Source organism: Drosophila takahashii, chromosome 3R (genome assembly GCF_030179915.1).
Source record: "Drosophila takahashii strain IR98-3 E-12201 chromosome 3R, DtakHiC1v2, whole genome shotgun sequence".
Classification (NCBI taxonomy): domain Eukaryota; kingdom Metazoa; phylum Arthropoda; class Insecta; order Diptera; family Drosophilidae; genus Drosophila; species Drosophila takahashii.
This window is the reverse complement of record NC_091681.1, coordinates 25,565,633-25,580,164: the sequence shown is the minus strand read 5'-3', so window position 1 is coordinate 25,580,164 and position 14,532 is coordinate 25,565,633. Positions and strand designations below refer to the sequence as shown.

The following is a 14,532-nucleotide window of genomic DNA, read 5'->3' as shown; positions in this document are numbered from 1 at the left end:
AAAGCATCAGAAACCTCACCCGAAAACCTGATGCTTTTTGTTCGTACGAAAATATGTGAAAGGGTTTGAAGTTTTTAGTATTATTGGATATAGGTGTTCTATGAAATCAAAAGAACAAAGTATAGGGATGTTCCGCCAGGTTCAATACAAACAAAAAACTTTTGATAAAGGATTTTGCTAAAATACATTATGTTAAAAGTGGAGGAGTTTAATTCAAAACAAGACATAAATATGATTATTTATTTGAAATAATTTCGTGCCATAGCATTGTTAAGCAATACGTACTAAACCCACATCCATACAATATTTAATAATATTTAATATTATAAATTAGTCATAAAAGAAAATCACTGTGATATACAAGCACAGAAAAAAGCTTCGATAGAAGTAGGACCTAAGATTAGGAGTCTAAAGGGCAATAAATTGTAAAATTTGGGATTTTTTGATGATTTTTGTTCTGTTTTTTTTTTTTTAAATTAGCGCATTGTCAGTTGCTTATCTTGTGTTGATTTTATCATTTTTAATTGTCAATATCGACATAGTCACAAAAACAAAATTTTCCCTGTAGCGTAAAATGTTATATTTTATTAAATGGTATTACACAAAGGTATGTGTATATCAATGCAATGCATGTTTAGTGCACAATTTTTAGAAACACAAAAGGAGGAATTGATTTAGTTGAAAGTCATTTGTGTTACTATATTTTGCGAATGCATAATAATATGATGAACAAATTTTGAAGAAAATGTATTAATTTTATTGGGTTTTATTTTTTTAACTTTTGAAGTGTGTAGGAAAATTTAAATTCGTACGAAATGTTGGTCATTTTCCTTTTATAACTTTATTTGTTGCATTTAGAGATTCTTTTCAAATCGTCTATGAAATTTTTAGTAGAAGTATGTATATTTTATGTAAAAGCATAATGAGCGTACAAGTAGAATAGTAGGAGGGTAGAGAATTCAGCTACTGGTATTAATTATGGAATGTGGTAGTATTCATTATATGAAGTGTACATATTCTATGGGATATGCATATTTATATTCCAAAATGCTATCAAATCATTTACCATTTATTAAGTTATGATTGAAATGAAAGCCCAAGCATCGGAATTATATCCAAAAATATATTCAACTTGATTCTTTTCTCCTTTTAATAACAAGGTTAGGTCTTCATTGCCACTTGTTTAATACTTATATATTACAAAAATTTCGTGCAAACAGGAAAGTTTTTGTGGATAAACTATTTTTAAAGGGCAGAAACAGTTAACTACCAGTATTTTGTTCATTCAATAAGTTATGCCACGTACATATATGATACTTGTAAGCGGAAACTGAACATAAACATTCATATTCACATTCACATTCATTCCTGTTAAATGTTTCTAATAGTAAAGAGGTCCCATTTTTTATAAAGTGGAAAGTTACCCCTGGTGGGCAAAGTGGTTTGTGCAAGTTTTTGGATATGATTTCTACCTCACATTTTTTAAAAGCATGTTTCCCATTTGCATTTTAAATAGAACGAAAAATAGCTAGCACTACTGAAGAATTTTCAAAAATACCTTTCAGAGTGACTTCATAGCTGTTATTGAGGATTTAAAAATCATACTTGCAATCTCTTTAATTAAAGTTAAATAAATCCATTTCGGGGTACTATAAATACATGTGTAATGATGCTGCTCAGTTTTTGTTTATAAAACAATTCAATAAATTGTATCATTCGCCTCAGGTGACGCATTTCAAAAAAAGTAGAAAGGATGAAATTTTGTAGTCGTCGTAATCCAAATCCATTGCCAGTTCAGGAAAAACGTTTACCAGCACCGAACTTTTGACCTGATAGCTCCTAGGTCATTTCTAGTAGGTTTATCAACATTCCTATTATTGAATTGCTTCATTGTATTTATTGTATTCTTCCATTTCAAAGTGCCGAAAATTTTAGCATAAATATAATTTCTAGTAGATTTATCCATATTCCTATTATAGCAAAGATCAAAATATCAAATTTTGGATGCAGTTGAGAATTCAGTTTTTCCATCTCAATGTTTTTTATTGATGAAGTAAGAAGATAAGGGACATCAATGTTTGCTTTGAAAAATCCATTCATTTGAGAAATCTTTAGGAAACGTACGAGCTTCCAATTTCAAACATGCATTTTATTTGTCATAATACGATATTTGCCGTTACCGTAAATTCTTTTTACTGGTGTGAATCGATTTGTATTTTAAATTGTGATTTTATGTTATGTATACTTTTATATACCTTTGTTTGTACTTTATTATACATTATTGACTTGAACAGCTTAATAAATCAAAAATGTGCGGGGCAATTTTTATTATTCAAATTACAAATTAAAAAATATTGTCAAATTTGAATAAAATAAAAACTTCTATTATTTATATTATATTTAAAACTATAACACTAACAGAAAGTTGTTATGAAAAAATATATCGCATTAACAAATAAAAGCTGTACAAATTTTTTACGACCTTTAAACAAAATAGAAAATAACAAAGATATGAGATTTAAATATTGTTTATGTCAATAAGCGATGAAAATCGTTCTGTCGGATAATTGAGATTTTACAGATTTTTTATACGACATTTCAGGTTGCCGATAATAAAGTTGTTTATAAAGTTGAATGTTTCTCAACGATCATAAAATAATATTTATGAACGCATTGTAGAATTTGAATATCAACAGGATCGTTTATATTTATTAGAACATATTAATTCAGATTAGTTTTGTTACCGTTTTATAAATTTTCATCTTTCAGACATCCGTTATTCTTAATATTTGTCCTCTTTTACTTTTTAATAAGAAACATATTTAGTTATCATCAAGTTTTAAGGACTTTTTCATATTATGTAATATTGGTATTAATAGCATAGAAAGCCAATGTCAGTTTGAATGTGTATTTACTGGTTTATTATCCATAAACATTTTTTATTTTGAAAAATGAAGTCAAGATCATAAGACAAATTTTTGGTACCAACATTTTTTTTATATACGTTTACTTTTTTATGCGTTTAAAATCCTTTCATATCTCAATGGGAATCGATAAGCCTTGGAGTAAATAGTATTTGTAGCAAGTGATGCATATCCTACCTGTTTCAAAACAAGTCTAGAACACCACAAAAAATGACATGGGAATATCGGCACACTACCTACTTAGGTTTTCTTCATTTGCATAACTTTTACCATAAGAAGAGCGTCGGTTCGACAGATAATAATTAGAGTAATTTATAAATATCGCGCCTTTTTACTTTATAGTTGATGTGGAAAAAATAAGGATACAATTATAAAGGTATATTTTAAATAAAAAAAAACTATATTATCATAAAAAACTGTATTATTATAAAAATTATTATTATTAAAATATAATGGAAACCCATTTTTGCTTTTTGAATACACAATAAAATAAATTAATTAAGTTTTTAAGAGAGGGTCAAACAGATTTAAACAATATTTCAAGAAGTTTTCAGAATTTTGTTAAGGAAATAATACCATAATTGCCGTACCAAATTGTTTACTCCTTTCGCTTTTCATGAGTAAACAATTTCGAAAGGAAAAACTTCAAAATTACACCCCGCCTATAACTATCTAATTTTTTCTTTGCCTATATGAACTTTTTTATTTGCATACCTATAACCATAAGAAAAGCGTCGTAACAACAGATAATGCCTATTTTGTATTTATTTTTTGCACATCTTTCACGAGAGAATACTGTATGTTTTGAGAGTCGTACTATTTTTTCAGTTTTTGGAAATACTTCTTATTTCAAATGGGAATATTTTTATAACACACCCTGCCTAATCATATTTAATTTTTAAACCGATTTGGGTTTTCTGGATTTGTTAACCTTTTAACACAAGAACAGAGTCATTACGACAGATAATGTTGAATAAATTATACGATCCTACCTATCTTTTGAGTTTTGTTGATAAAATTATACCGCAAATCATTCACGAGGGGAGTCCTACCTACCAACTTATTAATTCTTCAGTTTTTGGAAATACACGATTTGAAATGGGAATACTTTTATAACACACCTTGCCGAATCATATTTAATTTTTTATACCGATTTGGGTTTTATTGATTTATTTACCTTTTACCATAAGAAGAAATCCTTTACGACAGATCACTTGTAGTAAGTTATACGATCCTACCTAATTTGTTGAGATAAAAATCATTCACGAGTGAATACCGTATGTTTTAGAATACTTAAATGGAAATAATTTTATAACAAACCCTGCCTAATTATATTTTATTTTTATACCGATTTCAGTTTTATTGATTTCTTTACATTTTACCATAAGAAGAGAGTCTTTAAGACAGATAATGTTGTAGTTTTTGTTGAGAACATTATACCGCAAATCATTCACGAGGGAAGTCCTACCTACCAATTTATTAATTTTTCAGATTTTGGAAATACACGAATTTAAATGGGAATACTTTTATAACACACCCTGCCTAATCATGTTTTATTTTAATACCGATTTTGGTTTTCTGGATTTATTAACCTTTTAACCAGATAATGTAGAATAAATTATACGAACCTACCTATTTTTTGAGTTTTGTTGAGAAAATTAGACCGCGCCTTATTCACGACTGATTACCGTTTGTTTTGAGAGTCCTACCTACCAATTTAAACTTTATTCAGTTTTATAAATACACGATTTTGAATGGGAATAATTTTATAAGATAACCTGCCTAATCATATTTTTTTTTATTCATATATGGGTTTTGATTTGCACACCATTTACCATAGGAAGAAATTATTAACGACATATAATGTGGAGTAAACTATACGATCCTACCTATTTTGTTTTGGTATTCTCTCATTCACGAGAGAATATCGTATGTCTTGAGAATCGTACTAATTTTTCAGTTTTGGGAAATACAAGATTTTAAATAAGAATACTTTTATAACACACCCTGCCTAATCATATTTTATTTTTTATACCGATTTTGGTTTTATTGATTTATTTACCTCTTACCATAAGAAGAGAGTCTTTAAGACAGATAATTTGGAGTAAATTGTACGATCCTACCTATTTTGTTGTAATTTTTGTTGAGAAAATTCTACCGCAAATCATGCACGAGGGGAGTCCTACCTACCAATTTAATAATTTTTCAGTTTTTCGAAATACACGATTTTAAATAGGAACACTTTTACAACACACCCTGCCTAATCATATTTTATTTTTATTCCGATTTGGTTTTCTGGATTTATTAACCTTTTACCACAAGAACAGAGTCATTACGACAGATAATGCAGAACAAATTATACGATCCTACCTATCTTTTGAGTTTTGTTGAGAAAATTAGACCACAAATCATTCACGAGGGGAGACCAACCTAACAATTTATAAATTTTTAGTTTTTGAAAATACACGATTTTAAATGGGAATACTTTTCTAACACACCCTGCCTAATCATATTTTAGTTTTAGACCGGTTTAGGTTTTTTTTACCTTTTAACACAAAAAAAAGTCATTACGACAGATAATGTAGAATAAATTATGCGATCCTACCTTTTTTTAGTTTTTTTTTAGAAAATTAGACCGCACCTTATTCACGAGTGAATATCGTATGTTTTGAGAGACCTACCTACCAATTTAAACTTTATTCAGGTTTTTATAAATACACGGTTTAAATGGCAATACTTTTATAACATACCCTGCCTAATCATATTTTACTATGTTATACCTATATCGGATTTGATTTGCACACCATTTACCATAGGAAGAGATTCATAAAGACAGATAATGTAAATTGTACGATCCTACCTATTTTTTTGTAGTTTTTGTTGATAAAATTATACCGCAAATCATTCACGAGGGGAGTCCTACCTACAAATTTATGAATTTTTTAAGTTTTTGGAAATACCCCATTTTAAATGGGAAAACTTTTATAACACACCCTGCCTAATCATATTTTATTTTTAGGGAACAGAGACATAACGAAAGATGATGTAGAATAAATTATACGAACCTGCCTATTTTTTGAGTTTTGTTGAGAATATTACCGTTTGTTTTGAGAATCCTACCTACCAACATTCTACCTATCCTACCTATTTTGTTGAGAAAAAAATCATTTACAAGTGAATACCGTATGTTTTGAGAATCGTACTAATTTTTTAGATTTGGGAAATAAACGATTTTAAATGGGAATACTTTTATAACACACCCTGCCTAATCATATTTTATTTTTTATACCGATTTCGGTTTTATTGATTCATTTACCTTTTACCATAAGAAGAGAGTCTTTAAGACAGATAATGTTGTAGTTTTTGTTGAGAAAATTAAACGCAAATCATTCACGAGGGGAGTCCTACCTACCAATTTATTAATTTTTCAGTTTTTGGAAATACACGATTTGAAATGGGAATACTTATAACACACCTTGCCTAATCATATTTTATTTTTATACCGATTTGGGTTTTCTGGAATTGTTTACTTTTTACTATCAGAAGGGAATATCGTATGTTCTGAGAGTCCTACCTATCAATTTAAACATTATTCAGTGTTTATTTGTATTTGTCGTTTATTTGATTTTAAATACTTTTATAACACACCCTGCCTAATCATATTTTATTTTTATACCGATTTTGTTTATATGATCCTACCTATTTTGTTGTAGTTTTTGTTGAGAAAATTGTACGCAAATCATTCACGAGGGGAGTCCTACCTACCAATATTAATTTTTCAGTTTTTGGAAATACGATTTGAAATGGGAATACTTATATCACACCCTGCCTAATCATATTTTATTTTTAGAGAATAGAGTCATAACGAAAGATAATGTAAAATAAATTATACAAACCTACCTATTTTTTGAGTTTTGTTGAGAAAATTAGACCGCACCTCATAAACGACTGATTACCGTTTGTTTTGAGAGTTTTACCTACCAACATCCTACCTATTTTGTTGAGAAAAAAATTATTCACGAGTGAATACCGTATGTTTTGGGAATCGTACTAATTTTTCAGTTTTGGGAAATACAAGATTTTAAATAATAATACTTTTATAACACACCCTGCCTAATCATATTTTATTTTTTATACCGATTTGGATTTTATTGATTTGTTTACCTTTTACCATAAGAAGAAAGTCTTTACGACAGATAATTTGTAGAAAATTTTACGATCCTACCTATTTTGTTGAAGTTTTTTTGAGAAAATTATACCGCAAATCATTCACGAGGGGAGTCCTACCTACCAATTTATTAATTTTTCAGTTTTTGAAAATACACAATTTGAAATGGGAATACTTTTTAACACACCCTGCCTAATCATATTTTATTTTTAGAGAACAGAGTCATAACGAAAGATAATGTAGAATAAATTATACGAACCTGCCTATTTTTTGAGTTTTGTTGAGAATATTACCGTTTGTTTTGAGAGTCCTACCTACCAACATTCTACCTATCCTACCTATTTTGTTGAGAAAAAAATTATTCACGAGTGAATACCGTATGTTTTGGGAATCGTACTAATTTTTCAGTTTTGGGAAACACCCTGCCTAATCATATTTTATTTTTTATACCGATTTGGATTTTATTGATTTGTTTACCTTTTACCATAAGAAAAAAGTCTTTACGACAGATAATTTGTAAAAAATTATACGATCCTACCTATTTTGTTGTAGTTTCTTTTTGAGATATTATACCGCAAATCATTCACGAGGGGAGTCCTAGCTACCAATTTATTAATTTTTCAGTTCTTGGAAATACCCGATTTTAAATGGGAAAACTTTTATAACATACCCTGCCTAATCATATTTTACTATGTTATACCTATATCGGATTTGATTTGCACACCATTTACCATAGGAAGAGATTCATAAAGACAGATAATGTAAATTGTACGATCCTACCTATTTTTTGTAGTTTTTGTTGATAAAATTATACCGCAAATCATTCACGAGGGGAGTCCTACCTACCAACTTATTAATTCTTCAGTTTTAGGAAATACACGATTTTAAATGGGGATACTTTTATAACACACCCTGCCTAATAATATTTTATTTTTATACCGATTTGGGTTTTCTGGATTTCTTTACCTTTAACTATAAGAAGGGACTCATTACGATCCTACCTATTTTTTGAGTTTTTGTGGAGAAAATTAAACAGCACCTAATTCACGAGGGAATATCGTATGTTGTGAGACTCCTACCTATCAATTTAAACATTATTCAGTGTCTATTTGTATTTGTCGTTTATTTGTTTTTAAATGGGAATGTTTTTATAAAACACCCTGCCTAATCATATGTAATTTTATACCGATTTGGTTTTCTGGATTTATTAACCTTCTACCACAAGAACAGAGTCATTACGACAGATAATGTAATATAAATTATACGAACCTACCAATTTTTTGAGTTTTGTTGAGAAAATTTGACCCCACCTCATTAACGACTGATTACCGTTTGTTTTGAGAGTCCTACCTACCAATATCCTACCTATTTTGCTGAGAAAAAATCATTTACGAGTGAATACCGTATGTTTTGAGAACCGTAGTAATTTTTCAGTTTTTGGAAATACACGATTTAAACTGGGAATACTTTTTTAACACACCCGGCCTAATCATATTTTATTTTTATACCGATTTCGGTTTTATTGAGTTCTTTACCTTTTACCATAAGAAGAGAGTCTTTAAGACAGATAATATGTAGTAAACTATACGATCCTACCTATTTTGTTGTAGTTTTGTTGAGAAAAAAAATCATTCACGAGTGAATATCGTATGTTTTGAGAACCGTAGTAATTTTTCAGTTTTGGGAAATACAAGATTTTAAATAAGAATACTCATATAACACAACCTGCGTAATCATATTTTATTTTTTATACCGATTTGGATTTTATTGATTTGTTTACCTTTTACCATAAGAAGAGAGTCTTTATGACAGATAATTTGTAGAAAATTATACGATCCTACCTTTTTTGTTGTAGTTTTTTTTTGAGAAAATTATACCGCAAATCATTTACGAGGGGAGTCCTACCTACCAATTTATTAATTTTTCAGTTTTTGGAAATGCACGGGTTTAAATGGGATTACTTTTATACCACACCCTGCCTAATTATATTTTATTTTTTATACCGATTTCGGTTTTATTGATTTCTTTACCCTTTACCATAAGAAGAGAGTCTTTAAGACAGATAATTTGTAGTAAAGTATACGATCCTACCTATTTTGTTGTAGTTTTGTTGAGAAAAAATCATTCACGAGTGAATATCGTATGTTTTGAGAATCGTACTAATTTTTCAGTTTTGGGAAATACAAGATTCTAATTAAGAATAATTTTATAACACACCCTGCCTAATCATATTTTATTTTTTATACCGATTTCGGTTTTATTAATTTCTTTAATTTTTACCATAAGAAGAGAGTCTTTAAGACAGATAATTTGAGAAAATTGTACCGCAAAGCATTCACGAGAGGAGTCCTACCTACCAATTTATTAATTTTTCAGTTTTGGGAAATACACGATTTTAAATGGGAATACTTTTATACCATTATATTATATTTTATTTTTTATACCGATTTCGGTTTTATTGATTTCTTTACCCTTTACCATAAGAAGAGAGTCTTTAAGACAGATAATTTGTAGTAAAGTATACGATCCTACCTATTTTGTTGTAGTTTTGTTGAGAAAAAATCATTCACGAGTGAATATCGTATGTTTTGAGAATCGTACTAATTTTTCAGTTTTGGGAAATACAAGATTCTAATTAAGAATAATTTTATAACACACCCTGCCTAATCATATTTTACTTTTTATACCGATTTCGGTTTTATTAATTTTTTTTATTTTTTATCATAGGAAGAAAGTCTTTACGACAGATAATTTGAGAAAATTGTACCGCAAAGCATTCACGAGAGGAGTCCTACCTACCCATTTATTAATTTTTCAGTTTTGGGAAATACACGATTTTAAATGGGAATACTTTTATAACACACCCTGCCTAATCATATTTAATTTTTTATACCGATTTCGGTTTTATTGATTTCTTTAATTTTTACCATAGGAAGAAAGTCTTTACGACAGATAATTTGAGAAAATTGTACCGCAAAGCATTCACGAGAGGAGTCCTACCTACCAATTTATTAATTTTTCAGTTTTGGGAAATACACGATTATAAATGGGGATACTTTTATAACATACCCTGCCTAATTACAATTATTGTTTATACCGATTTCGGTTTTATTAATTTTTACCATAGGAAGAAAGTCTTTACGACAGATAATTTGAGAAAATTGTTCCGCAAAGCATTCACGAGAGGAGTCCTACCTACCAATTTATTAATTTTTCAGTTTTGGGAAATACACGATTATAAATGGGGATACTTTTATAACATACCCTGCCTAATTACAATTATTGTTTATACCGATTTCGGTTTTATTAATTTTTACCATAGGAAGAAAGTCTTTACGACAGATAATTTGAGAAAATTGTTCCGCAAAGCATTCACGAGAGGAGTCCTACCTACCAATTTATTAATTTTTCAGTTTTGGGAAATACACGATTATAAATGGGGATACTTTTATAACACACCCTGCCTAATTACAATTATTGTTTACACCGATTTCGGTTTTATTGATTTGTTTACCTTTTACCATAGGAAGATAGTCAGTACGATCCAACCTAATTTTTTAATTTTTTGTTAAAAAAGTTATACCTCACATTATTCACAAGTGAATACCGTATTTTTTGATAGTCCTACCTACAAATTTAAACATTTTTCAGTTTTTATAAATACACTATTTTAAATGGAAATACTTTTTTAACACACCCTGCCTAATTGTATTTTATTCGTTTGGACAGATAATTTAAAACACATTATACGATCCTACCTATTTTCTTTAGTTTCTGTCGAGAAAATTACATCACACATTAATCCCTAGGAGAGTCCTTCTGGGAAATACACTATTTTAAATGGGAATACTTTTATAACACACCCTGCCCAATCATATTTTAATTTTATACCGATTTGGGGTTTCTCGATTTGTTTACCTTTTACTATAAGAAGAGAGTCATTACGATACTACCTTTTTTTTGGGTTTTTGTTGAGAAAATTAATCAGCACCTCATTTAGGAGTGAATACCGTATGGTTTTATAGTCCTACCTACCAATTTAAGCATTTTTTTTTTTTAATACACGATTTTAAATGGGGATACTTTTATAACACACCCTGCCTAATCATATTTTATTTTTATACCGATTGGGTTTTCTGGATTTTTACCTTTTGACATAAGAAGAAAATTCCTACCTACCAATTTGAACATTATTCAGTGTTTATTTGTATTTGAATTTGATTTGTATACCATTTACCTTAAGAAGATCCTACCTATTTTCTTTAGTTTTTATTGAGAACATTACACCACTCATTAATTACGAGTGAGAGTCCTACCTACAATTTTCAGTCAATAATTTTTAAAAGTATTAGTTTAAAACCTCTTTGTTTAAAACCTGTAGTATTTTTTATATAAAGGTAGTTAACTTATTTTAGCTATTGAATTATTATAAATATTTGTGTATTTGTTTTTACCACAAGAATAAATTGTTCAATCGAAGGAAGATTTATTTGGGTTTTTTTTAAACGTATGAATGGTTTTGTATATAAGATTTATTGAACATTGTTTATTTCATTAAAAAAATATTGTTTTATTATATTTATTGGTATTAATATGTATTGTAGTTCAAAGTTATTGATACCGCCAAATGGAGAGATTTTATGTCGTGGATTATTCTTAGAAAAAACGTATTGATGTTATCCTAAAAATGTTGAGAAATATAAATTGCAATATACGTACTTTTAAGCTGATCTTTTAAACATTCGAATACTCTTTCCAATACAAACTTTTAGCGTTCAACAGAGATCATTGGCCCTTCCTTTTTATGCAGACACTTGGCCCGATTTTTCGACTTGGTTTGAAAACATCAGAGTAATTTGTGTGTGAGACGAAGACTATTGGCACGTTGATATAAGGGCCCTTCCTCCGTGGGACTATTCTGGTAACGCTACGTTTAAGTTCGATGGTATAACTGAAATCGCATCTAAGCTTGAAATAAAAAATATGACGAGCAAATGTTTCGAAATTTATTTTTGGAACTTTTGAATTTTTTATTCACTTTTTCTGTGGCCTTTCCATTACGGAGCTCTTTTGTTATTCATTTTTTCTATTTTTGTTGTGGTTCAACAAGTAATTTTACATCGGTACAGGTAATTCTAATTTGGTGAAGTGTACAAAAACAAAAAATTTAAACAGTTTCTGGTATTTAAGAACATAAGTGACACATTGTTGTTGGAAATAACTTCCGTATTGACTTTACAACTGAATATAAGAACAAAATTAATGTTTACAACCAACTGGCGGGGTATTCGTATTCGATTCCGACCTCGTTGATTCAATTACTAATCCAGAGACGATGTGTCATTGAACGGATACGGATTCAATATGCTGCCACGTATGTCTGCCCGATACGGAACTTGTTCGATGATAGTTAGCAACAGAAGGCCTTTCGGTTTCGGGTTCCCGTTCACCCTTAGTGGAGCAGAGAAGTCGATACACCAGTGTTCCTATAACACAATCCGCACAATCAATCTGACAGAATCGAGCACCCTGGCTGGTCCGCGACCCCGGACACTAGATATGTACATATATCATATACGTAATCACAGTCACGGTCGCAGACACAGCTTTCGCAAAAACGCTGCAATCGGGCCGAGTGCATTTTCAGCACCCATTAGCCGACCCATGCTCGCGCAGGGTATCGACTTTTCACGGATCGATATCAACTTTCAACGCCCAACTATAAAGTTTAGAGAAAGAAATACATATTGCTTGGTTAAGTGGTATGGCAGAGTTGCATATAGAGAGATGGTTACAAATAAGATTAACAGCTAGGTAAATGTTAAAACAACTACGAGCTAGTTTAGAATGCCAATAGAAGCGACAGACGTGACGTGATGGAACAAAGTCAGGCTGGAAAGTTTTCCGCTGTGAAAATACATATATACTATGGATCGTTACCATAAAACGTTGGGGAAGGCAAACAAAGAGCGCGGGGTTATTTACGCCACAGTGGTTTTTGCGCAGCTGCCGTTGCCGTCCAATTACTATACATCCATATGTATGGGGGCTCTGAATATATACGTATGTATCTGTAGAAATGTGTATACCCGAGAGGTAGAGAGAGACGCCAACGGGGCGTATGAGTACGCTATTTTTAGAGAGCGAGCCAGTTGGTGGCCTTTCGATCCGGGGGTTGTAAACGAGAATCGAGAACTTTCGACTTGGGTACATAGAAATGTGAAATACTAGGGAAACATTTATTCCCGGGTTACGCAAGACGATGAAATTGCAATGGCTGCAGAAGGAATAACGCTCGATGGCGACGTTTGAAAACGCTTTTCGCCGAAGGTCGATGTGTGGTTATAAACTACGACTTAGGCTTAGGTTGGGCTTACGATTACGAATAGAATTATAGAAGAACACGCTGGTTTCGCCGCTGTGTATGTATACCTCTGGCTTCCTATCCCAATTTATCAAATCCGCAGATCAGGGCCATCGCCATTCGGCACTCAGATAGTGGGGTCCCAGTACCGCATATCCTGGATTTCTGCCTCAGACTGCCTAGTGGGTCACTTTCTAGCGAAAATCGACTGCCAAAAACTGCCTGCCGCATTGCGAAATTCACCATTCGCTCTGACCAGCAAAATCGATGACTAATTCACATCTTTTCCAGTGGGTCTGCGTCTGGTTTTTTTCTTTGTTTCCAACTCGAGAGCAAATAATGCCCGACGTGGACAAATACTACGTGGGCCCTGGCGTCATTTTGCAATACTCGTACTGCTGCTCGTCTGGTGCGACACGATTTTTACACTTTTCCATATTTGGATACAATTACTGCTTGCGAACTGCAAGAGTGAAATTTTCTTTGTACTAATTTAAACTGGTTTTTTTATTCAGCTACACTGTTGACTGCACTTGAACACTTTTCCTGCGAGAGTGACGTTCTCCGGGCGAGGCGGCCCTATTTATACCCATCCGTTGGCTTCCCGAACCATCTGCCAGTCTCTCGGGTCTCTGGCATTGGGGTTGGAACGAGTACACACTACTTCATATCGCGGTCTACGTGCCTCGGCCTGGTTTCTCACGAGTTTCTATATCACTATGCTACAAAAACTACCCTCAATTCATGGGATTTGTTGTTAAGCCGGATATTCCTCTTTTGTTCGAGCCTGGGTTCTAGAAACTACTGCACATGCTAATGGATTTCAGAGATGCATACATACAAATTGTTAAAACATTTTTCTGTATTTTTTGGAACATTAATTTTCTTTTTTTTTTCTCATATTCTGTTCATAAGTTGGGTTATCTAAACCCAATATTACTAGCAGCTCAGAGTTACTATTAGTAAAAGTCTAAACTCAAAACGCGAAATTTAGAATTGTGTCATTTTGTAAGTTTTAATTTTAATTATTTTAAGATCCTACTAAAACCAGTTGCTAATCTAATCTTGTTGTTTAG

General features: G+C 31.1%; 1 long non-coding RNA gene across 1 annotated transcript; it reads right to left on the bottom strand.

Annotated features, from left to right (window-relative positions):
* Nucleotides 1-400: 400 nt before the first annotated feature.
* Nucleotides 401-14,213, bottom strand: LOC138913613 (uncharacterized). The gene is made up of 2 exons (XR_011419408.1): nt 13,525-14,213; nt 401-12,811 (listed from the first exon to the last, which is right to left on the bottom strand). It is a non-coding gene; the product is annotated as an uncharacterized lncRNA (long non-coding RNA).
* Nucleotides 14,214-14,532: the final 319 nt, after the last annotated feature.